At 38.7% G+C, this 27,081-nt stretch overlaps 1 long non-coding RNA gene across 1 annotated transcript in view; it reads left to right on the forward strand.

The window, feature by feature from the left end:
* Positions 1-814: 814 nt before the first annotated feature.
* Positions 815-27,081, forward strand: part of LOC125409918 (uncharacterized) — a 206,836-nt gene continuing 180,569 nt past the window's right edge. The window contains exon 1 of the long non-coding RNA XR_015004355.2: positions 815-925. This is a non-coding gene — a long non-coding RNA (uncharacterized LOC125409918). The remainder of the gene's footprint in view (positions 926-27,081) is intronic.

Here is a 27,081-nt window from a genome sequence, read left to right on the forward strand (position 1 = left end):
GTGTGAAAGAGAGAGAGAGAGAGAGAGAGAGAGAGAGAGAGAGAATTTGAATGTTTTCCAGATGAACTACTGAAAGTAATTAACTGAAAATATGTATTTTCAAACATATTACCCTTTATTCAAAGTTTAGATGAAGAGTGTTTTGAAAAGCATAAATGAAAGGGTCTTAAGCACCTCACTATTCTCCAGCCAAAGGAAAGAATCTTTACTGCCTATTTCAGCTGCTGGTGGTTCCATCAGACATTCTTGGCCTTGTAGCTGTAACACTACAATTCCTGTTTAATCTTCAAAGTATCTTCCTCTTGTCTTTCCTTGTAAAATTTATTTTTATAAAGATACTACTGTAGAATTTTATAAAGATAATACTATACCTCATATTAATCCAACATAACCTTATCACAAGTTACCACCACTACACAGATATCTGCTAACACCCTTATTCCGAATGAAACCTTGTTCTGAGCTTTTGGGATCCATATATTCTTGCAACTTAGTTGAACCCACTTCCAAAAACATTCTTGCTTCTTGGTTGCATTTACCTCAAAGTGTCATCATTCCTTGCAGTCACATGTAAAAGTGCTGCCTCTAGACATTTTTGTGGTACATATACACATACATGGGTCCTGTTTATCTGCAGAGTTTGGATTTGAAGTCTTCTCTAAAGGGTCGCAGGCTAAAGGCTTGTTACAGAGCCCGTGGTACTGTTAAGAAGTGGTGGGATCTTTAAAGGGCAGGACCTAGTGGCAAGAGATTACTGGAGGTGTTCTAGAAGGGTATATTATGACCTCAGCACCTTCCTTTCTGTCTTTGTTGCCTAGATACTGTAAACTGTGCAGCTTTGCTCCACCACACACTGCCCATCATCATGGTTCTGCAGACCTCAAGGCAACAGATGAGCTGAATGTGGGCTGAATCCTCCAAAACTGTAAGTTGAAATAAATGTTTTGTCTTCTGTGACTCATATAGGGTACTTCTTCAGTACCCAAAAGTTGACTGGGACAGTATCACTGCACATATGTAGTAACATTAAAAGTTGATAACCGAGACAAGCATGGAGGTTCATACTATGGCTCCATCTCTCAAGAGACTGACACTGAATGATTGTCACGAGTTCAAGGCCATCCTGTGCCGCACAAAGAATTCAAGCCTAAGCATTCTCCTTTCTGGAGAAAAACTGGCCATTCAATATTAGTTCTCATATTATTTTTAATTAATTTTATGTGTATATGTAGAATATCTACGCACATACATATATCATCAGGCAAGAACTGGAGTTACAGTTGGGTATGACATACCGTTTTGGTACTGGGAACTGAATTCTAGTCCTCTGCCCAGAGTAGAAAGTAGGTGTTCTTAACCACTGGGCAAAACTCACCAGGCCTATCACATTATTTTTTTAAAGGTGTCAAGAAATCTCTACTTGGACATGATTATGGAACTGATCCAACTGTTATATGATGTCATCTTTGGCTTGTAGATATTTGGCACTCAAAAAATTTCCACTTTGGGACATAATGCACAGGAATTCCTTAACTCATTTTCTAAAGCTCAGGTTAGAATTTATTATACCAGACATTCAATATTTAGAGTTTAATGCCGCAGGGCGATTGGTAATGAAAAATCCCCAGACTATCTTAATACAAAGTATACAGCTTACACCAGAATTCAAATGATCCATCCAGGCACAAGAGCCAGGTGAAAGACAGCTAGTGGAGCGCCTTGCTAGTTTTATAGGCAGGCTTTAGCCTGAGGGCGGCACGCCCCAAAAACAGAATGTGATTGGTTGAACTCCCCTATCATCTCCCCCTTTTTTTCTAAAATAAGACAGGACCAAACCAAATACAACTATATACAATAGAAGCAAATAATAAATATAAAGTTACAAACAACAAACAATGTTAAGCAAGAAACATATAACAAAAGTTCTGCTAAATAATGTAGATGGTAACTACAACTATCTATTCTTCAACTCCATCAAATATCTGAGAAGGAAAATAATTTTACTCAAGCAGCCCGAAAGTACAAGCGGGAAACTTCCGAAATGTGCAACGAATGGAAGAGATAACTGAATACCTGGTCAAAGTCTCATATGCAATGTTGAGTTAACCAACTTTGGCTAAGGCCTTATGTAACTGACATGGCATTTTTCAAAGGCAAGAAACCTTTTAGGACTCTCTCACCCTTTCTTGGCAAGATAAGACAATCCTGCTTTTATCCATTTAGGATATTCTGTAATTCTGTCAGTGGTTGAGGTATGGGCTTTTTCTTTGCCCAAAGGCCATTTCTGCCAGGAAGAAGACAAGCTCCATGTGGAGTGTCTTTGGTGCTCAACGTTCTCTCGGGAGTAGAGCGGTGATGCCAGGAGCGATTGTGTCTCACTACTATAGAACTATGAGTTAGATTAAAGGCCATTTTTCACAGCTCTTTGAAGAGGTTGAAGATTATACTATCTATACTAAGTATGATCTCTATGCATCTAAATAACCTGATTAGCCTAAATATAAATATAATAAACATATATGACTATTGATTTCTATCTATCTAACTTGAAGACTAAGAGAATGAACAACTGTGCAATGAGTGAGGACAATGACCCCCAAATGTAAACAATGTATATCATTACATAAATATCTTAATCAGTGGTTGGAATGTAAATATATATATATATTAATACAAATAGAGGTAGAAGCATGCTCACATACAATATTTAATATATCAATATACAAAAATCAACACCAATACAATTTTCTAAAAACAATAACTCACAAATACCAATATATTATTATCCCATCACCAATCAATCCCTTTTTTTTTGATAAACACCCCTGAGTTTATAAAATACCTCCCCCAGTCCCTCATCCCTATATCAATTATAACCAACCCCTAAATGATGTCCCTAAACCTGAAGGCAAATTCTACTGGGAGAGGGGACATTGTGCTCTAAAATTGCTTCCAGCTGTCATGGGGGCGACGTTTCTCTTAGGGGGGTCCTGTGAAAACAATTGATGGTAAAATTCCCATATAAACATTTTGTGTGAGAGACTTGTAAATAGTCTCTGAATAAGTTGAGGAGGTCTGGCCAGAGTGTTGTCAAATATTGTGCATCATCCGGAACTGTTTTGTGTAGCTGGTACCAAAAAACAGGTCTAAAAAATAGCGCTATCAACATTATGATGTCATAGTAACCAGGTGGAGTTGATGTTGTGGGGCCCCATCTTCATCCTAGAAGCTTTAAAGATTACTGCAGGAAAATTTATTGTTTGTCATGGGAAAGTTAAACATTATCTACGAAGACATATACAGACATATATATATATTATATAATATAGACATATATTAATATATATATATTAATAAAGATAGAAACAGATGTGGGGAAAGACAAAGAAAATTTATCAATTATAGTTATTCTGTCCCGTATCTTGGCTCTTGACATGAGACAGAAACTCTGGGATATCTCTTATCAACAGGCTTGGAAATGAAGAGGGACTGAGCCGTTGTCCAACTCCAAAACCAGCTCTACATATTTATAAATAAATGCACATTAGTACATATTAAAATAAATAGTAATGCTTACCTAAACTATTTGGATTCATTGTTGATCCACTTTTGGTCATAGGCTGTTTCTATATTCAATTATCCAGGGTCCCTTGGATCCTTTGAAAATGAGCCTTCTCCTGTGGAGACAAGAAGAGAACCCTGCCCCCAACCTTTATATTTCTCTTACCTTTGGTGTGATTATTATCCTTGTAAGTGAGTTATCATTTATCTTTTCCAAGAGGCTTCTCCTCTTTAAACTGAACCTTTATTAATTTTGATGGTATCCACAATTTTTCCTCTCCTGTGGAAACAAGAGCAAAACCCCTTTCCCAATGCAGCACATCTCCTGGCTTCCACTGTGAGGTCAGCACATCCTTGAAATAAATTGGTTGATTTAATTCAGCAGACTTTTCCAATATCCAATGTCTTTCTGCAGCCATTGTCCCCTTCTCATTAGCACTGAGAAAATTCAAGGTTAATAAAGCATTATGTAACCTATTCCTGGGGGTATTTTCCACCCCTTTCTGTTTGTTCAACGTATCTTTTATAGTTCGATTTGATCTTTCTATAACTGCTTGACCTGTAGGATTGTATGGTATACCTGTAACATGCTTAATATTATAATAAGCAAAAAATCGTTTCATTTTCCTAGAAACATAAGCTGGACCATTATCCTTCTTTATCTGTGTAGGTATACCCATGATGGCCATAACTTCTAATAAATGAGTGATTACTGAATCAGCTTTCTCTGAGCTTAAAGCAGTTGCCCATTGGAAACCTGAATACGTGTCAATGGTGTGATGTACATATTTTAATTTGCCAAATTCTGGAAAGTAAAACACATCCATCTGCCAAATTTCATTCCTTTTAATACCCTTTGGATTAGTCCCTGCAGGCAATGGTGTTTTGTTATAAAAAGAGCAAGTAGGGCATTTCTTTACAGTCTCCTTAGCTTGTTGCCATGTAATAGAAAACTCTTTTTTAAGCCTTTGCTATTGACATGATGCTTTTTATGAAATTCAGCTGCCTGCAGCACACTACCAATCAATAAGTGATCAATATCTGCATTACCTTGTGCTAGAGGATCTGGCAGACCCATATGGGATTGGATGTGTGTTATATACATAGGGCAAAGCCTGTTCCTAATCATGTCTTGTACCTGGATAAACAATGAGGTCAGTTCTGTATCATCAGGTATAAATTCAGCAGTTTCAATATACAAGATAACTCTTTCTGCATATTGTGAGTCAGTAATTATATTAATAGGTTCTTTAAAATCCCTTAGCACCATAAAAATGTCATATAATTCTTCCTTCTGGACAGAATCATAAGGACTTTGTTCCACTTTACTCAATTCTTCTGATTTGTAACCTGCTTTCCCTGATTTATTAGCATCAGTATAAAATGTATGGGCTCCGGTTATTGGAGCATCACAGACAATTTGAGGAAGGATCCCAGAAGTTCTCTTTATAAAATTAAGTCTCTTGCTTTTTGGGTAACTGTTATTGATTTCTCCCAAAAAATTAGCACAAGCTCTTTGCCATGGTTCATTGTCTTCCCACAACTTTTTTATCTCATCAGCAGTGAAAGGCACTATAATTTCTGTTGGGTCTATACCTGCTAATTGATGAAGTCTCAATTTTCCTTTTATAATCAATTCAGAGACTTTTTCCACATAAGTTTTTAATTTTTTACTTGGTTTGTATGGCAAAAAGATCCATTCCAAGATAATATCGTCTCTTTGCATCAAAATTCCTATAAGAGAAATTCTGGAAGGCAATATAACGAGAATGCAACTAAGCTTTGGATTTACCCTGTCCACATGAGCCTCCTGTAATTTTTCCAGGTACTGTGTGTGCTCAGGCTGCTCGGCCCGCACCATGAGGTGGGAAAAGGCCCCATGTTCGGGCGCCAAATTATGCCGCAGGGCGATTGGTAATGAAAAATCCCCAGACTATCTTAATACAAAATATACAGCTTACACCAGAATTCAAACAATCCGTCCAGGCACAGGAGCCAGGCGAAAGAGAGCTAGCGGAGCGCGCTTGCTAGGTTTATAGGCAGGCTTTAGCCTGAGGGCGGCACACCCCAAAAATAGAATGTGATTGGTTGAACTCCCCCATCAAGAGTTAGTCCACAGTGACACCATCTGCTATACATGCTTTTAACTGTAACATTTTACCATATTTTCTTCAGTAATTATCGTGGACTGAATGTGTCCTGTAATCCAAGTTTTTGTGTTGATGTCTTAATTAGAAAACTGATGGGACTTTGGTGTCAGCCCTTGTGGAGATAATCAGTTATGAGTGTGTATTTCTTGTGATGTAATTAGTACCTGACAGAGGCAACTTCAGGCCAGTCTGGCATGGTGGCTCATGTTGGTAACTCCAGCACCATGAATGCAGAAGGATAAGGTTCACCTTAAGTCAAAGTGCAACTACAGCTACTCAGTGAGTTGCAAGACAGTGTGGGGGTACAGGAGAAGGCACTACCTCAAAAACTAACCAAACAAAATTTTTAACATATAAAATGGACAATTTTCTTTGACTTTATCTATGTCTCTCCTCTCTCTCTCTCTCTCTCTCTCTCTCTCTCTCACACACACACACACACACACACACACACACACACACACACACGTAAACATATTTGTAAGAACAATAAAAGTTAAAAAGCAAACAAACAAAAAAACCAAAGCAGTCACAATAGGCTGAGTCAGGGGGATTACCATGACTCTGAGGCTATCCTTAGCTACATGGTGAGTTCCAGGTTACTCAGGGCTACAACACGACGGTTTTAAAGAACCAACAAAAATCTGCTAGTACTTGGCTTTTTCAAAGATCATGGCAACATGAGAATAAGAACTCTTGCCAAACTTAAAACAACCGAGAAACAAAGAAAACTACCAAGTGGGCTGAAATGATTTTTTTAAATCCTCAATTCAATATTTACTTGATTTAAGGTATGCAAATTTGAGAACAATATAAGAAAAAATGACAAGTTTTCAGACTTAGTATAAGGGGTAGATAAATAGCATCCACGATTATATATAGAGTGTGCACCAGGATTCCAGCTCCTTATGTGCTCCATGTAAGCTCTTTCCCTTCTCACAGGTGCCGTTTCCATGTTCTGATCTGTGTAAGCATTCTATGAAAACAGGGGCATTGCTGCAAGCACAATCATTTTAATAAGACTAGAACCAATATTGGCAGTTCTAGAATTAGAAAGCGTAAAAAGCAGTAGAATGGCAGAAAAAGTAATCCCATGATTAATACTAAATGTGATCATGTACAAGGCGTTCTGGAATCTGTTTACATCTGAGACAATGGTAATTATTTTCTGCATTTAGTAGTCTTCATTGTATGAGACATGCTCAGTCGTGTATTGTATAAAATAAGAGGTCTTATTGATTCTGCTTATTAAGTCCAGATAGTTAATGATTGTTTCATGTTTGTGCTTTGCTCCTAGCATTCTTGATATGCAGCCACTTTCACTATCATCCTCTGTGTCTTGTACCGTGGTGCCACACATACGGCATATGGTCATTGTAGCAGTCTTTGCTTAAAACTCTGGATGATTGGTTAGGAAAAACTGAATGGCATGAATAAGTTGTAGCGAGTTGTGTTCCTCTCATTCAAGAGCACCTTCTGGAAATGAACGATGATATCTCTTTATCAAGATTGTATAATGATGAGATAGATAATGGTCAGCTCATGGATGTGACGCTGCTAAATCAGAAGAGGCTGGCGTTTGCCTGTGGGTGTTCTTTCCTTTCAACATGCTTTCCCTGCACCCCTGGGACCCTCTTCAATTCAAATGTATAATTAGAGATTTCCTATGGGGATTATACAGACCTGGAAAGATGAAGGTGATTTCTTCATATTACCCTTATCACTGAAATGACAGGGAGTATAATGCCCAGCCTCAATCAAACTTTTCTTTTAGTTATGCTTACCTGTGGTTACATGAAAGCTCATATACTGTAGCCAGGCCAGCTTACTCAGCCTCCTGCTGCTTTGGCTGAGTAGCAGTGAGATGGAATAAATGCATGCATATCGTTTTTATTTGCTTTTTAGAATATGCTCTGTTTCAAACTCCACAGAATCACCACATCCTCCTAGTACATTTCAACCTGAGTTCCTTAATGTAAAAGTAGAAATTTATTGAGGGGGAGGGACCTTTATGATAATAATGTTATGAAAATGTAATCTAAAGAAAAAATTGGGACATTTAAACTATCATTGACCCTTCTAAGTTTAGGGGACTTGACATTTCATCTCTGAAATAGTCTTGAGTTGAGTAATAAACTTTATTGAGAAAACCTCACGTTCACTGATACCTTGCATAGCAGCCTCCTTTATATTGATGTGATGTTTGAGATAATGATCTGTCTCCCCACTTCTTAGTTTTCCATTCTATCTTCACAGATAGTCAATAAACATATATATACAGTTTAGTGTATTGAAGGGTATTGGTCTTAACGATAGGTTTTGGTTTAAAGTTATCTTTTCAATTGTTAATTGTTTTGAGAGAACCTGGAGTTTCCTTTACAGCTCAAAATGATCTTAACTTGTCAGCTTCCTGCTTTACCTTCCCGAGTGCTGAGCCTCCAGATGTGTGCATCACCAAACCTGTATACAAATTGTCTTAAAGGAGTTGTTTGGAGGAGTGATAAATAGTTTGTTCAAACTTAACTGGAACCTAAATCTTTCTGAGTACCTCCAAGAAATGAGAAAACCTGTTGAATTTTTCTGAGAAATGTTGACTGCCTAAGCTCTTTCAATTGCTGCTCTGAAAAAGAGAGGAAAATGGGAGGATATACCTTCCAGAGAGTAAGAGAGCATGACTCACATGTATACAGAAAAGTTTTAGTATAGACTTGTCATTATGCATTTCATATACGATGAGTGTATATCAAAGTTTATTAATGAGGGAAGTGGCAGGCTGGAAAGCATTAGGAAGCACTCTGGAGTAAACCGCTTAATAGATTCTCATGCAAATGATCACAGAGCCTAGGCTGCAGAATAAGACCTTTTGTAAAAACTACAAACAAATTAGATTATCTCTGTCTACTTACAAGTCTCTTAGAGGGGCAAGAATGCAATTATGACAGGAAAATTCATTTAAAGAATTAAGATTATATCTTCAGTGAGTCTTGAATGATTTTTAAAAGTCTTCTGGATTCTCTAGTCCAAGACTAATGACCCCAGCCCAAGCCTGAGGCACTCATATCTACAGGCTGCTCCCAGGTGTTGTATGAAAATTATTTCCTCCTGCTGGTCTAACAGAACTTGGGAAGTTCGGCATGCTTGCTAAGACTTAGACCCGGTATGAGACAGTGTGCTCTGATTGTCCCCTTTTCCTTGGTGGTTTAAGGGCATCAGTCCCACATATGAAATGTGATGCAAATCCATTAATAATGTGTTTGTCATCTCTAACTACAATAAGATTTATTTCCAATATGTGACTACAGGGGTAGTCTTGATTGCAATTATTCAATTATATCATGGTAAAGAGGAAGAACAAATAATGGCAAGAAGAAAGTACATTTCCAATGAAAGGAAACACCCACACATACACATGCACACACATGTGCATGGACACATACACACATAACATACTTCGACATACCATGTTTTAAGGTTATCTACAAATCCAAAGATGATTCTCCAGTAACATCATTTTCTATTATATAAAAGGTTAAAGGTTCAAGTTTACTAAATATATTGGAAATAATATTTAGTAGCATGTAGGTGTGTGTGTGTGTGTGTGTGTGTGTGTGTGTGTGTGTGTGTGTGTGTGTGCATGCCTCTAGAGACCTTAGATAAACATTAGGTGTCATTTTCAGTTTATTGCCACCTGAACTTTTGGGACAAAGTCCCTCACTGAACCTAGAGCTACTGATTTCACTAGACTGACTGGATGGCCATCCAGCCCAAAGATCTACCTGCCTATGTCTGAACTACCAACCCTAGGGTTTCAGATACACAGTACTGCATCTGGCATTATATGTAAGTGTTGGGACCCTGAACATGGGCTTTTGTGCTTTGGACTTGCATGACAACATATTACCAAATAAGATATCTCTCCAAGTTCCAGTCTTCAGTTTTTCAGGGGGTGTGTTGTTGTCTTGTTATATTAATCTCACAGTTCTTTTGTTTCCCTTTTATTGAAAATAGACTTTTTTCCTTACATAGTATATCTTGATTATGGTCCTCCTCCCTGCAGTGCTCCTAGTTCCTCCCCACCTCGTCTTCCATCTGGGACCACTCCTTTTCAGTCTCTCAATGGAAAACAATAGGCTTCCAAGAGATAAAAATAAACTGTAGCAGAATAAAATATAATAAAACAAAACAAAACCTATCACAATGAGGTTAGACAAGACAAACCAAAAGAAGGAAAAGAGGTCAGTAAAAGGCAAAAGAATAAGAACCCACGCCCAGCTTCCATCCAGAGGGCCTTCGGAGTGGTGAGTTGATTCGGGCCCCTGCGGGCCCGGTGAGGGGGAGCTAGGGCTCTCCCCGACCCCATAGACTCCCAGGTCAGCCTGCTCTGCTGGCTCCACCCTGCTAGCTTCCCCGCCAGCCATCCCAGCTTCTATCCAGAGGGCCTTCGGAGTGGTGAGTTGATTCGGGTCCCCGCGGGCCCAGCGAGGGGGAGCTAGGACTCTCCCCAACCCCATAGACTCCCAGGTCAGCCTGCTCTGCTGGCTCCACCCTGCTAGCTTCCCCGCCAGCCATCCCAGCTTCCATCCAGAGGGCCTTGGGAGTGGTGAGTTGATTCGGGCCCCGCGGGCCCGGCGAGGGGGAGCTAAGACTCTCCCCGACCCCATAGACTCCCAGGTCAGCCTGCTCTGCTGGTTCCACCCTGCTAGCTTCCCCGCCAGCCATCCCAGCTTCCATCCAGAGGGCCTTCGGAGTGGTGAGTTGATTCGGGCCCCCGTGGGCCCGGCGAGGGGGAGCTAGGGCTCTCCCCGACCCCATAGACTCCCAGGTCAGCCTGCTCTGCTGGCTCCACCCTGCTAGGCTCTCCCACCTGCCATCCCAGCTTCCATCCAGGTACAAATTTCTATATTTCTCCCCTCCCACTGAGCCCATAAAATTTCCCCAGCTCAGCTGCCTTGCACACTGGGCCTGCTCTATAGGGGCATCCCGGCCTGTGGTTCAATACCCTGCTTGGGGAAAGGTAGGCATTCTATCAGTGAACTCCCTGCCCAACAAGGGAACCTGACCCGATACCAGAAGTTCCAATAGAGAGCATTTGATCGAAGAGATGGGCAGACGCCAAGGCAAGACCTCCTCCAACAATCTGAAAAACAACATGAAAATATCAGATCCCAATGACCCTACAACAGAAGGATTTGAACACTCTAACCCAGATGAAGTGGAAAAAAGTGCCATTATGAAAGCAATAGAGTCCCTTAAACAGGATATGAATAACTCCCTTAAGGAACTGGTCGAGAAGTATAACAAAAAGTTTGAAGAAATGAGTATAGAAATGGATGAGAAATATAACAAAAAGTTTGAAGAAATAAGTAAATCCGTAAGTGATACCCTGAGAAACCAAGAAAAAACAATCAAACAAGTAAAGGAAACAGTCCAAGAATTGAAAACTGAAATGGAGGCAATGAAGAAAACACAAAACGAGAACCGGCTGGATATGGAAAACCTAGGTAAACGAGCGGAGACTACAGAATCAAGCATAACCAATAGAATACAAGAGATAGAAGAACGAATCTCAGATTCTGAAGATACCATAGAGAAAATAAATGCTCTGGTCAGAGAAAACGGCAAATCCAACAAATTCTCTTCACAAAACATTTAGGAAATCTGGGACACAATAAAAAAACCAAATCTAAGAATAATAGGGATTGAAGAAGGAGAAGAACTGCAGATCGAAGGCCCAGAAAATATATTCAACAAAATTATAGAAGAAAACTTTCCCAACCTAAAGAACGATATTCCTATGAAGGTTCAAGAAGCATACAGAACACCAAATAGATTGGATCAGAAAAAAACAACCCCGCGCCATATAATAATCAAAACACAAAACATAAATATTAAAGAAAAAATTTTAAGAGCTGCAAAGGAAAAAGGTCAAGTAACTTATAAAGGTAAACCTATCAGGCTTACACCGGATTTCTCTATGGAAACCATGAAAGCCAGAAGATCCTGGATAGAGGTACTGCAGAAACTAAGAGACCATGGATGCAAACCCAGACTACTATACCCAGCCAAGCTATTGTTCACTATCAACGGAGAAAACAAAATATTCCAGGATAAAAACAAATTTAAACAATACGTAGCTACTAATCCAGCCTTACAGAGACTATTAGAAGGAAAATCACTACCGAAGGAATCCAACATTCCCAACACGATCTACAATAACTCGAACATCTAGCGACCATTCACAAGCACAAATCAAAGAAAAAAAACACATACACTCTACTACTTAAAAAAAAAAATGACCGGAGTCAACAACCACTGGTCATTAATATCACTTAATATCAATGGACTCAATTCACCTATAAAGAGGCACAGACTTAGAGATTGGATACGAAAACAGGATCCAACATTCTGCTGTTTACAAGAAACACACCTCAACCACAAAGACAGACACTTACTCAGAGTAAAGGGTTGGGAAAAGGTTTTCCAAGCAAATGGACCTAAGAAACAAGCGGGCGTGGCCATTCTAATATCTAACAAAATCGACTTCAAACTAAAATCAATCAGAAGAAATGGAGATGGACATTTCATACTCATAACTGGAACAATTCATCAGGAGGAAGTCTCAATCCTGAATATCTATGCTCCTAATATAAAGGCACCCACATATGTAAAAGAAACTCTTCTAGAACTCAAGGCGGTCATCAAACCACACACACTAATAGTAGGAGACTTCAACACTCCTCTCTCACCAATGGACAGGTCAATCAGACAGAAACCAAACAGAGAATTGAGAGACCTATTGGAGGTATTGAATCAAATGGACTTAACAGACATCTATAGAACACTCCACCCAAATAGGAAAGAATATACCTTTTTCTCTGCAGCTCATGGAACCTTCTCGAAAATTGACCACATACTCGGTAACAAAGCAAACTTCCACAGATACAGAAAAATATTAGTAACTACCTGTGTCTTGTCAGATCACCATGGACTAAAATTAGAATTCAACAACAATGCTACCCCCAGGAATCCAACAAACTCATGGAAACTGAACAGTCAACTACTAAATCATCCCTGGGTCAAGGAAGAAATAAAGAAAGAAATTAATCTCTTCCTTGAATTTAATGAAAACAAAGACACAACATACTCAAACCTATGGGACACTATGAAAGCAGTGCTAAGAGGAAAGTTCATAGCACTAAGTGCCCAATTAAAGAAAGCGGAGAAAGCACACATTGGAGACTTAACAGCATACTTGAAAGATCTAGAAAAAAAAGAAGCTGATTCACCCAGGAGGTCTAGAAGACTGGAAATAATCAAACTGAGGGCTGAAATCAACAAAATAGAAACAGAGAAAACAATCCAAAGAATCAATGAGTCAAAAAGCTGGTTCTTGGAGAAAATCAACAAGATTGACAAACCCCTAGCCAAGTTAATCAAACGGCAGAGAGAGAACATGCAAATTAATAAGATCAGAAATGAAAAGGGGGACATAACCACAGACACAGAGGAAATTCAGAGAATCATTAGATCTTACTATGAAAGTTTATATGCCACAAAGTTGGAAAATGTAAAAGAAATGGACATTTTTTTAGATAAATACCATATACCAAAGTTGAACCAAGAACAGGTGAACAATCTAAATAGACCTGTTAGTCGCGAAGAGTTAGAAGCTGTTATCAAAAATCTCCCTACCAAAAAAAGCCCAGGACCAGATGGTTTCAATGCAGAATTCTACCAGAACTTCCAGGAAGAGCTAATACCTATACTCCTTAACGTATTCCACAATATAGAAACAGAAGAGTCACTGCCTAACTCCTTTTATGAAGCTACAGTTACCCTAATACCAAAACCACACAAAGACACAACCAAGAAAGAGAATTGCAGGCCAATCTCACTCATGAACATCGACGCGAAAATTCTCAATAAAATACTGGCAAACCGAATCCAAGAGCACATTAGAAAAATTATCCATTATGATCAAGTCGGCTTCATTCCAGAGATGCAGGGCTGGTTCAACATATGCAAATCTATCAATGTAATCCATCATATAAATAAACTGAAAGAAAAAAACCATATGATCATCTCACTAGATGCTGAAAAAGCATTTGACAAAATTCAACACCCATTTATGATAAAGGTGTTGGAGAGACTGGGGATACAAGGATCATACCTAAATATAATAAAAGCAATATACACCAAGCCAACAGCTAACATCAAACTGAATGGAGAGAAACTCAAAGCCTTTCCACTAAAATCAGGAACGCGACAAGGCTGTCCACTCTCTCCATACCTCTTCAATATAGTGCTTGAAGTTCTAGCAATAGCAATAAGACAACATAAGGGGATCACGGGGATTCGAATTGGAAAGGATGAAGTTAAACTTTCGTTATTTGCTGACGATATGATAGTGTACATAAGCGACCCCAAAAACTCTACCAAAGAACTCCTACAGCTGATAAACACCTTTAGTAACATGGCAGGATACAAGATCAACTCCAAAAAATCAGTGGCCCTCCTATACACAAAGGATAAAGAAGCAGAGAGGGAAATCAGAGAAGCATCACCTTTCATGATAGCCACAAATAGCATGAAATATCTTGGGGTTACTCTAACCAAGGAAGTGAAAGACCTATTTGACAAAAACTTTAAGTCTTTGAAGAAAGAAATTGAGGAAGATACCAGAAAATGGAAAGACCTCCCCTGCTCTTGGATTGGGAGAATCAACATAGTAAAAATGGCAATTCTACCAAAAGCAATCTATAGATTCAATGCAATCCCCATCAAAATCCCATCAAACTTCTTCACAGACCTTGAGAGAACAATAATCAAGTTTATATGGCAAAACAAAAAACCCAGGATAGCCAAAACAATCTTATACAATAAAAGAACTTCTGGAGGCATTACCATCCCTGACTTCAAACTCTATTATAGAGCTACAGTATTGAAAACAGCTTGGTATTGGCATAAGAACAGAGAAGTCGACCTATGGAATCGAATAGAAGACCCAGATATTAACCCACAAACTTATGAACACCTAATTTTCGACAAGGGAGCTAAAGGTATACAATGGAAGAAGGAAAGCATCTTTAACAAATGGTGCTGGCATAACTGGATGTCAACCTGTAAAAAAATGAAAGTAGATCCATATCTATCACCATGCACAAAAATCAAGTCCAAATGGATTAAAGACATCAACATTAATCCGTCCACTTTGAACCTGATAGAAGAGAAAGTGGGAAGTAGTCTACAAGATTTAGGCACAGGAGGCCTCTTCCTAAGTAGGACCCCAGCAGCACAGACAATAAGAGAAACAATGAATAAATGGGATCTACTGAAACTGGGAAGCTTCTGTAAAGCAAAGGACACAGTCAGCAGGACAAAAAGGCTGCCTTCTGACTGGGAGAAGATCTTCACAAATCCCTCATCAGACAAAGGTCTGATCTCCAAAATATACAAAGAACTCAAGAAACTAGGCACTAAAACTCTAATTAACCCAATTAAAAAATGGGGTACTGAACTTAACAGAGAATTCACAACAGATGAACTTCGAATGGCCAGAAGACACTTAAGGTCATGCTCAACCTCCTTAGCGATCAGGGAAATGCAAATCAAAACCACTTTGAGATACCATCTTACACCTGTCAGAATAGCTAAAGTCAAAAACACCAATGATAGCCTATGCTGGAGAGGATGTGGGGTGAGGGGAACACTCATCCATTGTTGGTGGGAATGCAAACTCGTGCAGCCACTGTGGAAATCAGTGTGGCGGTTTCTCAGGAAACTGGGAGTCAACCTCCCTCAGGACCCAGCAATACCACTCTTGGGAATATACCCTAAAGATTCCCTAACATACTACAAAAGCATTTGTTCAACTATGTTCATAGCTGCACTATTTGTAATAGCCAGAACATTGAAACAACCTAGGTGCCCCTCAATAGAAGAATGGTTAAAAAAGGTGTGGAACATATATACATTAGACTTTTACCCGGCGGTAAAAAACAATGACATCTTGAATTTTGCATGCAAATGGATGGAAATAGAAAACGCTTTACTGAGTGAGGTAAGCCAGACCCAAAAAGAGGAACACGGTATGTATTCACTCATAAGTGGATTCTAACCATAATTAAAGGTCTTTGAGCCTATTATTCGTGATCCTAGAGAAGCTAAATAAGAAGATGAACCTGATGAAGATTATTTAGCTATCCACCAGGAGGTAGGAAATAGACAAGAGTCCCAGGTAACCTCGGGTGCATGGGGGGGTGGGAGGGTCAATGGAAGGGGAGAGGGCTAGAGAGAAGGGAGTAGGGGAGGAAGGGGGAAAGCTTGGTGGCCGGGGATGGGGGGGGAGGGAGGTAGGATGAATATGGGATCAGGGAACAATATATTTCAACTAAGGGAGCCATTTTAGGGTTTACAGGAGACTCGATTATATATGGGATCCCAGGAGATCCCATTATATATGGGATCCAAGGAGAAATCCCCCAGATTGCTCTCTGGACAGAGGAGAGGGTGCCTGAATTGGCCGTGGCCCATGACCATACTGATGTGTATTTTGCTTATCACCATAGATCCTTCGTCTGGCGAAGGAAGGCTATGCAGTCGGAGGCCCACATTGGAGCAACGGATTGAGCCCCCCGAGGTCCGGAGGGGGAGCGGAAGGAGGAGGAACATGAAAGACGAAATCAGTACTGCGAGGGATGCTATCACCCACTGATACAAGGGAACGGATCTGATGAGAATTTACCAGGGCCAGTCGGACTGGGACTGAACGAGGACGTGATCTAGCCAGATTCTCGGAATTTGGCCGGATTCTCTGACTGTGGCTGGCCCGGGGTCTTTCTGAAAAGCCATTGACTATGACACTGGGACCTGTTTCCTCTGCATATGCTGGATTTTGGGGATCCAGTCTGTTTGGACGCTCGCCTTCCTGGACCTGGAGGGAGGGGGAGGGAGCTGGAGCTTCCCACAGGGCAGGAAACCCTGACTGCCCTGGGGGACGGAGGGGAAGGAGGGGGGGAGTAGGGGGAGTGGGAGGGTGTTGGGAGGGGGGGCGGAAATGGAAACTTTTATAATTTAATAAAATTTACTAAAAAAAAAATAAATAAATAAATAACCAAAAAAAAAAAAAAGAATAAGAACCCACTTATTCACTCACTCAGTAATTCCATACAAGCACTAAACTGGAAGCTATGGTATTCACATAGTGAACCTGGTGCTTATCCAGGCAGGTTCTGTGTATACGCTTTCAGTTTCTGAGTCTCAGAGGTTAAAGTCAAGATACAGATTATAATATAAATATTATGAATTTAAAATATTTATCAGAAGCATATCTTTGTTTAAAATATATTTCACTATTTCTTTAGTCAAAATAGTTTATGAAGATTTTATTAGATTGTGTGGGCATTGAGAAAATAGAAGAATTTTAAAGCTTTCATGTTTATAATCTCATCATAAAAAATAAAGTGAATCTTACAGTGTTCTAAGACTCTTTAAAAACATATAAAACATGAAATGTATACTTGCATTATATACCACATTTATAGCCATTTTTAACCAATATTACAAAACCAACCCAAAGATACATCTTGATTATTAAACTTATATTCTTATGAAAAATATTTCTGAGCTTTATTTTGGCAAAAACAGATTTTTTTTTTATTCTTAAGTACCTGGCATACTTAAGATATAAATTCAGCTTTCTTATTTTTCTGGGAGTCTGGGAGTACTACATTCATCAAACACTTAATCAGAACAGTCCCCCTTTGTTCTGAGAGAGAGTTTATAATTTATCAATACTCTTCACAGTTAAGGAAATATTTCACCTCTTTACAAAGGGAGTTTTCTCCACTATAAACACACACAAAAAAGCTTCTGTTGCTGAATTACAACACTAGCGTCATTATAGATCTCCAAGGCAAATCTTGCTCTACAGAGGGTGTGGAATGCCTAATTTATTTATATTAATTTTATTCATTTTTAGATAGACAAGAAGATAAGCAATGAGAATGACTAAGAAATCTACCTTAGATACAGTCATTTTAGGAGACCTGACCAAGACCCACTCCAGAACAACCACCAAAAGGAGGAAAAGTGGAGGCAACAGGAAATACAATCTGCAGATGTGTAGTTTTAATGACACTTGAAATTAATTCTCAGGGTCACACATTGTTACAGACCACATGTGTCAGCCAAATTCCTCTGAATAATATTAAGGGAACTTCTAATTCCAAAACTGTCTAGTTTAAAAATATTAATCTTAAATTGGTCATCAAAAGAACAAATAATCCAATAAGCAGACTTAAACAGAGAACTGTCAACAGAGGAATCTATAATGGCTGAAAGACACTTAAGGAAGTGTTCAACATCCTTAGTCATCAGAAAAATGCAAATCAAAACAACTCTGAGATTCCATCTTACACCTGTAAGAATGGCCAAGATCAAAAACATTGGTGACAACTTATGCTGGAGGGGTTGTGGGGTAAAGGGAATACTCCTGCATTGCTGGTGGGAATACAGGCTGGCACAGTCCCTTTGGATGTCAGTGTGGCGATTTCTCAGAAAATTAGGAAACAACCTTCCTCAAGACCCAGCAATACCACTTTTGGGTAAATTCAAAGAATGCTAAATTGTGCCGCAAGGACATGTGCTCAACTATGTTCATAGCAACATTGTTTGTCATAGCTAGAACCTGGAAACAACCTAAATGCCCTTTGACCAAAGAATGGATAAGGAAAAAATGGTACATTTACACAATGGAGTACTACATGGATGAAAAAAATAACGACATCTTAAATTTGGAGGAAAATAGATAGAGCTAGAAAACATCATTTTGAGTGAGGTAACCCAGACACAGAAAGACAATTTTCACATGTACTCATTCAAAAGTGTTTTTTAAACATAAAGCAAAGAAAACAAGCCCACAAATCACAATCACAGAGAACTAAGACAACAGTGAGAACCCTAAGAGAGACATACATAGATCTAATTTACATGGGTAGTAGAAAAACAAAAGATCTTCCGAGTAAATTGGGAGCATGGGGACCATGGGAGAAGGTGAAGAGGAGGGGTGAGGCAGGGAGGGGAGCGGAGAAAAATGTAGAGTTCAACAAAAAAACAATAAAAATAAAAAATATTAATCTTATATGTTTTAAATACATATATCCCAACACTAATTTAACTTTTTGCTTAGAAGCATCAGAATGGGAATCCAGAGTCACTAAAGCTTGAGAGCAGACCGTGTTCTAGGTAATAGACCAGGAATCACATACTAAAAATTCTGACAAAATTGGAGGCAAAACTGGTTACTGTCCATTCCATTAACTATTTCTAAGTTTGGGACAAATAGAAAAAAATTTAGGAAAAGCCAAAATTTCCTAAAGAATAGCAGTAACTTTTGACTGTTGAAATATGAACTTGGAGCTACTAAGAATTTAACATTCTGCTCATTCTAGGCAATCTACATCATTAAGAAGCAGACAGTTATGCACATGCTACTAAAATTGGATGAAGGCATTGGAATGGGAATGGTTTTATCTTTAAAACATCTTATCTTTTTATAGCGAAAACCTTGGAAAGGGACTGGACGGTGTCCAGGGCAAATAGCCTTGGCTTCAAACTCTCTTTGCCATTGTAGCTGTTTCTAATTAACCCCCTTGGAAATTTTTTGCCAACTTAAATTCCAGACTAAACGTTCTTATTAAATCTGTACAATAAATCAGCTTTTAGTACATCTGGCTGCAGAAGAAAAATGAAGCTATTGCCATAAACACAGATACTCTTTAATATACAGCTCATAATGGGATGGCTTCACTTCAAAACAACCGTTCCAATGGGTCTGATTAGAAGCAGCGGGCAACCTTGCACAGCTCGCAAACACGAGAATATTCACGCAGACAAAACAACCCCGAGCCTTTCAGACTTCTGCTTCTTCTTTTTGCTTTCCTGCGTGCAGTCCCATGCTTCTGATGAACATCTGCTGTGTGTTTAATTGGATATAGTATTAGCCAAGTGCGAGGAGCACACGCTATGTTTCATCCTGATCTGCTTCAACTCCTGACCTTGTTTGACACGCTGTATAGAAATGTCAAAAATGCCTCAGTCAAGTCCTGCAAACACCTGCAAGTGCTCTGAGCTTGATTGCAGGCAGCTGATGTTGATTGCAATGAGTGTTGGCTGTTTGTGGTTTTTTCTTTTTTTCCTCAGACTTTCTAACTGGTAGAAATTAGAATTGAGGAGGACCAGTTGGGTCACTTCCATTCTTTTATTATAGTCCCAGTGAACACATGCCCAAGTTATTCAGTTCAGACAGGGGAATTCTAGCATTCCAGGGTGGGGGTTTGTAGTGGAGAGCTTCCTTTGTATTTGAAGGCAACTCTAGGAAGTACTCCTTTCACCAGCATAACCTTTCTGTTACTAAGATTACTCCAATCTCTCCTCTCTAGATTCCTTTTAATATCAAGTAGTTCTCCTTGCCTGGATCGTATTCCAGGTTCTTTTGCTCTTTGCAAGCATGAACTAAGGAATTCTTATTTTAAAAGCCCAGAATCAGAAATGTTTCAAAATCTGAAACTTTTTAGGTATCAACAAGATAACTCAAATGGAAAATTCCACAGCATGAAAATTAATTCCATTCACAAAATGGTTTAAAATACAGCATAAAATTACCTACAGATTATGAAGAAAAAGTATATAGAAAACACAAATGTAATAGTGCTGAGGCCTGTCTCATCCCGAGGAAACCTCTTTGTATACCTACAAATATTTTAACATTTTGAACAATCCCAAATCCAAGCATTTGTGGTCCAAAGAATTTCAGCTAAAGGATACTCAAGCTGTATCATTTTCCCTTCAATGTTTACAGGCAAAGATGTTGAGTTCAACTGTAGTGACGCGAGCAGATGGATTTTACAAAAAAAAAAAAATGTATCCCAGCCTATAGGGTGAATTTGTAACTCACCAAAATTCATAGTACATGTGAAATTGGTTAATCAGGGACATTCTGACTCTCTTAAACTTTAGAATCTTCTGGGTGGATAGTCCAAGGCCCTGGTGACTGATTCCTCATGGTCTTTCCCAGTAAAGTCACTTCTTCCTGTGGTTAGGTACCATGTCCAGTACAGGATTCTATGGCTCTCCTGAGGTGCCTGTCTCCCACAGCATTAGCCCTTTCTGTTTGACCATGTCGTTGATTTTACTCTGGTATTTTTCTAATTAACAAAATACCCGTTCTGTGCTTTGAAGTTTTCTGAGAATAGCTACATGTATCTGAGAATCACAACAATGACTTAAAATTTTTGTCTTGTAGTGTTCAGGGACGTTTTGACCTCTCCACATCCTCTCAGCATGGGAACCTTTCAGAGAGCTCTGGGTGTTTAGCTGTCCTGAAATAGACTTCTTAGAGAAAGAAATGGAACAGAATGTTTACATCAAAATGCTAGGGTGGATAATAATCATATGTAGCACTTAGATAGTAGATTTCATTCCCCACATACTTTACAAACAACATCTAAATAAACCTTTCACCATTTCATTAAATAGTTAAATAAGCAGTATCTTCTCAGCATTATGTTCCGTGGAGAGGAAAAAAAAAAAACCTTTACTGGTTTATAACTGCAGTAAGTAGGAGATTATTCCAGAATAATGATCCTCACTCCCATGCCCGTCTGTAAGCCTGACTCCGACTACCTGCTCCAATTTTCTTTTCAAGGGAACAGATTAATTGGTACTAGTGTTGGCCATTGTGAAAGTGCAGTCAGAGCAATTCAAAGAGCTATGGAGAGCTGGGAGCCTGGAAAGTCTCCTTCACGGGATTGGCAAGATAAAAAAAAATAAATACATTTGTGAAATCTATGAAGAAGGGCACCAAAGAGCCTGTCTCAGAGAGCTAGGTCTCCCTTGGTCATCATTCCCATGCTTTGTAGCAGGCAATCAAGCTGTTCTCAAGACCTGGTGGAGGGTGGTTTACAGTTCACGTTTGGTAAGCTTTAGTTAGAGACTGCAACCGTTTCAATAATGAGAAGCATAAGTATTCTCTTATAATTTCCTCAGGGCATTTACCAGCCTTGGGGAAGGTTATTTACATGTGTCTATTGCTTGATTCATATTGTATTGTACTTCTCTTTGTGAGCAAACACTACCTTTCTTTCTATTTAAAAAAAGGCATGTGGACTTACTTCTCTGCTATCGAGTACCATTTGTTTCTTAATTATGGTGTGATACAAAATTAGACATCTACATTTTAATCGCTCAGTGGCTTTGTTTGTTAAAATGTCAAAGTACAAAAAAAATCAGGTCTTATATGTGTTTCCATGTAAACTGGATGTCTGTAGATGAACAGAATCATGGTGGATGATGTGAATATAATTGCTTCACTAACCTAGTAAGCTTGTTGTCTGGAGTCCCGGAGAGTAAAGTATGATTCTTGGTACCACCTACATGAATGACTCGTCATATGAGTACCAAAATAATGTGTTTGAAGTACGAGTATAGAGGGAAGTAGAGAGGGGTATTGGGGGTCATTTTCACCACCACCAATTTTTTTATCAGTACTCTCATTGTCCCCATAATTTGGCAATGTTATAAATGCATTCATAAACCTGGGATGAAATGAGATCTTCAGTTTTCACCTTACTTATGTTTGATCTCTAAAGGATTAGTCCAACCATAGTCACTGTAGAATAATGGGTTCTAGAGTTTGGAAATATGATACAATGCTAAGACCGCATATAACCAGAAAACTTGAAAGAAAGTCACGATGATTATGCCAAACAAACAAATAAACAAACAAACAAAAATCCAAAAAATATCTGGGTCCAAGGAATGATGAATTTTTTAGAGTCTAAAATGTCTTTGATTCCAGAAGTAGATGGAAAGTTCGGGCAGAGAAACTTGAGACAATGGAGGCTTCATAACCTCATGACCTTCAAGTAACGTGCATTCTAGAAACACAGAGGAAGTGGCAGAGTTGAGGACAAGGGCCCTCTGTAAGGAAGGTTGAGGTCGGCTGCTTAGGCTGTCTGTCTCCATTAGGATGACTTCCCAGGAAGAGCAGATTGTGGAGGAGTCAAGATGTGTGTGCTCTTCAGAGCACAGTGAGGGCCATAGCTTGCTTCACCTGTTGGAACAGGTGATTCTGATACCCACGCGCCTCCCACAGAACCACAGGTTGGGAAGTGAAATTGATTGAACTGCTGAAAATTTCCCAAAGATATAAAATGTATTTCTTCTTAGAAGCTGCAAGAAGTTTGGAGGTCTGAGAGAGTGTAAAATCTTTGTGAGATATTGGAGTTTTGAGTAAGCTGCTGAGATAGACAGTACTTGTGAGTCATTCACTACTATTTCATTTATTTAGGTGGCCTTTTTCAAATGTACTTTTAAACAGTTTATGTGTCAGAAAGAGAGAAAAGAAGAGAATGAGAGAGAAAGAGGAAGAGGAGAAAGAGGAGGAAGAGAAGAGGGGGTTGAGAGTTTATGTGTACTTCATGCATGTAGGTGCCCACAAAGGGCAGAAGAGGGTGTCAGAACTCCAGGAACTGACCAGCATTACAGCCATTGTGAGCGGCCTGAAGTGGCTGTTAGGAACTGAACCTGGGTGCTGTGTAAGAGCAGTGAGTACTCTTCAGTGCTGAACCATCTCTCTAGTCTCTAAAAAGTATTTTGAACGAAATAAGTATAATTAGATCCTAAATAATAACCAATCTATAGTTCCACTTGTAATGTCTGAGACCAGAAAGTAGGTCAAGGTTACTTTTAATAACTTTTCATAGTATTTTCAAAGCCAGTTTAGGATTTTCATCATATTGATCAAACAATTCCCTGTGGATCAAAGTTCTAATGTTTCATATAGAAATTCTTTATATCTTGCACTTTGTAATTTTATAAACATAGCAATTGCAATATGTTTTTATTTTTATTTTGTGACACATTTTCAAAGGAGAAAATCAAGTCCTAGAGGCAGTAGTAGAAAAGTATCTAAGTTTTTATGGAAGTCTCGGGTAATGTCAGCAAACTGTGCCAAGAGTATGGCATCGTAGAGCCGTGTTAGGAATTCAATGAGCATTATCTTAATTTTTACAGTTGAAAATTTTTATGTAATTCAGTTCAAAGATAAGGGAAACAGTTAGTGACTAAAAGAGATGCTGAGGTTTGTTGAAGATCATTGAATTTTAACAAACACAAAAGCTTGAAAGTAACCCAGAAATTAACAAGCTTCAAGATACAAAATTCTTCCCTAATTCATCTGACAGGTACCTCATGAAATGACTCATCTACATGACTTGAAACTTAGAGCAGGACAACAGTGCCTTGGTGTCATCTTGTCATTACTGAGGCAGATGGGACAATTAACTTGCTAGGTCCAAGATGAAATGATTAATATATACCAATAGAATAGATCACTTATAAAATCCATAGTACAGAAAAAGGAACTAACCATGATCATCTAAGGAGGTATGAAAAAATGAAAAAAAATAGTTTTCTTTTTTTTAAAAAAAAGTGAAAGAAAAGAAATTAGAAGGAAAAGAATGACTAACGACATCACCACTGCTCTATGATTTGACCTGTGGTAGATTTGCAGGCAACCAAGTGATAACACAGAAGACAAGACATAATGTTAATCAGCTTTAGTCGTATCCACGGGAATTGAGACTTTCTAATTCTATACCTATATTCTTTCCAATATTAATAATAACCTTATTTTATATACTAAAGCAGGACACTGAACTAGTCTGTTTAAATATACCAAAACTCCATAGTGTGACCCTATTATTTCTTATGAAAGAGAATAGAATAGAATATGGGTCATCTTTGCACCTCATGTCAAGAGGTCTAGTTATTGAAGTTCAAAGAGGACCTGGTTCCTAAAAAGTGTGCATTGAAAATATCTAGCAGCACAGGTCACCGGGGAGCTGGCCTCTGAGGAGGGACTCCAGGACAGAAAGTGCTCTACATAGATTAAAAGCTCAACACCTCAACCAGCTTGTACTGTCACATTTACTAAATTGTGTATATGGTACACTTGAAGCTTGCTAGGATATTTATTTTCTATAAGCAATGCTATTTTTGCTTTTCTTTAACAGAATGTGTAGTTTAGGGACTTAATTTTGTCTAGACTGAGATGCTCAAGATTTTTCTTACCTTGTTAGAAATTAATGCTGTGTAAACCCTGACCACTTACTTTGTACCTTCTGAAATGGATGACCCTTGTGTATAAGAAAGGGCAAGTAGACTTTTCCCTTCTTAAAAGATCAAGAAATCATTTCTGAAGAATCAACTTGTTACTGGATCAGGGAAAAATGATAATTAGGTACCAACTTTTCATACTCTTAATAAGTCCTCTTAATGTTTCTGATACTCATTAAAGTGAGAATCTTATATACTACATGCTTACCACAAGAGGAGCTTCACATCTTTAATGTCTCAAGTTTTTTTCCTATTATTATTTTATTTAAAAAATAAAAAACACCTATTTTTTTCATTTTACATACATAGCCAAGTTTCTGCTCCCTCCCCTCCTCCTGTTTTCTCCACCTTCAACATAGCCTGGCTCCTAAGTTTGTACAGATGCTATTGACCTCTTGAAATGATCACTCCACTCCTGGAGTTGTTGTATAAAATGTCCTGCCTTTTAAATTTATCTAACCATTACTTTATGGTGTCACTTACAGTTTCCCCATGGATTTCCTGAATACAAGATGCTTTAGTATGTGTCTGATTTGGTGCATGTTGAACCCTTTGGTCAGTAGTACACTAGAGATGCAATTGTATCTAGACTGTTTTTTCCCATCATTGGTCTCTCTGCTATTGTAGAGGTCTTTTTTTTAATCTTTTGGTTATAAAGATGCTGCTCAAATCAACTATTGTAAAGTTAGGTTTGCTCTATCTTGAATAAAAAGTTATACTCCCATGCAAAACAGTGAACTTATGGTGAATTACTTGATAGTTCTTTTTTTTAGCTTTTTAAAAAAATTTATTTATTTATTTATTAAAAATTTCCACCTCTTCCCCACCTCCCTTTTCCCTCCTCCTCCCCACCGCCCCCTCCCTCTCTAGTCTTAAGAGCAGTCAGAGTTCCCTGCCCCGTGGGAAGTCCAAGGTCCTTAGCATGGTAGTCTATCAGTTCCTTCTGCACAATTATCTCTATAGACAAAGACAGTTAAATTATGTAATTCTTCTGATCAATCCTTACCACCAAAGCCTTTGCTCCATCATATCATAGGTCTCTACAAACTCCGTCCTCAGAAACCAAAGTTCTATAACTTCACCCTTCCTCTCACTATAGCAGCCATCTTGATGGAAGAGAGTTAAAGAACCCTGGTGCTTTGTTGTTCCCTGCTGGGAATGTTTTCCTTCTCTTTTTTGCCATTTACATGGTGTTCTTCCTCAAGTACAACCTTATCTATGAGACCTTCTCTCAAAGCCTGTTTTAGAACATCAACCCTTCCACCTTCCAACATATTCCTGCCCCACTTCAGTTATTACTTTCTACAACACTTATCAACTGCCATGCTAATATTTATTTGTTTCCTTTGTTGTTGCCTTAGTGAGGGATGACAGAAGCAAAGAGTGGTAGATAAATGTTCAGTTGCCTGACTGCAATTCTGGCACCACTCATCAAATTCGTCATGAGAAAGGAAAATAGTCTTGACAGCTGTCAGCTAGAAACTTGGAGCACGCTGGGTTTTCTACTGGAGACTATAACGTGTGTAATAAGATGTAATACCACACAAGATTATTCTGACACCCAAAGGGAAATAAAAATCATACCTTTTACTCGTCATATCTGTGTAAAGACAGAGCGTAAACACTATGGAAGGCAGGGTCCATATGTCCCCTTATATGTTATAACTACTCTTTCTTCCCAATGACAGCTTTTGGTGCTGTTCTACTTCTCCCTCTTAGACATAAACGCTTTAGACAACAAGTATCCTGCATTTAGTATTCCTTCCCTTTTTCCTCCAGGTTCTGCTGACTGATAATACTTCTTCCTGATTGCTCACTGTCTCTCCTTATGTGTACATGTGACATTCTTTGTTTTACATCTACATTCAAATTTTCTACTTCCTCTTTTTTTTATATGTTCATATGTATGTGCATGAACACACACACACGTGCTGCAGGATGAATATTGAGATCCCAGGACAACCTTGGGGACCAACCTTCAACTTCTACGTTTGATTGAGGCAAATGGTCACTACTGCATCTGCATTTATGAAGGTTTCAGTGATGTAAAATCAGGACATCGCACTTTTGTGGCCAGTTCTCGCTGAACCAACCCCCCAGGTTGTTATCATCTTCCTTTGATTCCATTATGAGCCTTTCTAGATAGTCCAAAGTCATCCTATATATCAAAGTCCTCGACTTGATCATTTTC

Source organism: Myodes glareolus, chromosome 11 (genome assembly GCF_982192425.1).
Source record: "Myodes glareolus chromosome 11, mMyoGla1.1, whole genome shotgun sequence".
NCBI lineage: Eukaryota > Metazoa > Chordata > Mammalia > Rodentia > Cricetidae > Myodes > Myodes glareolus.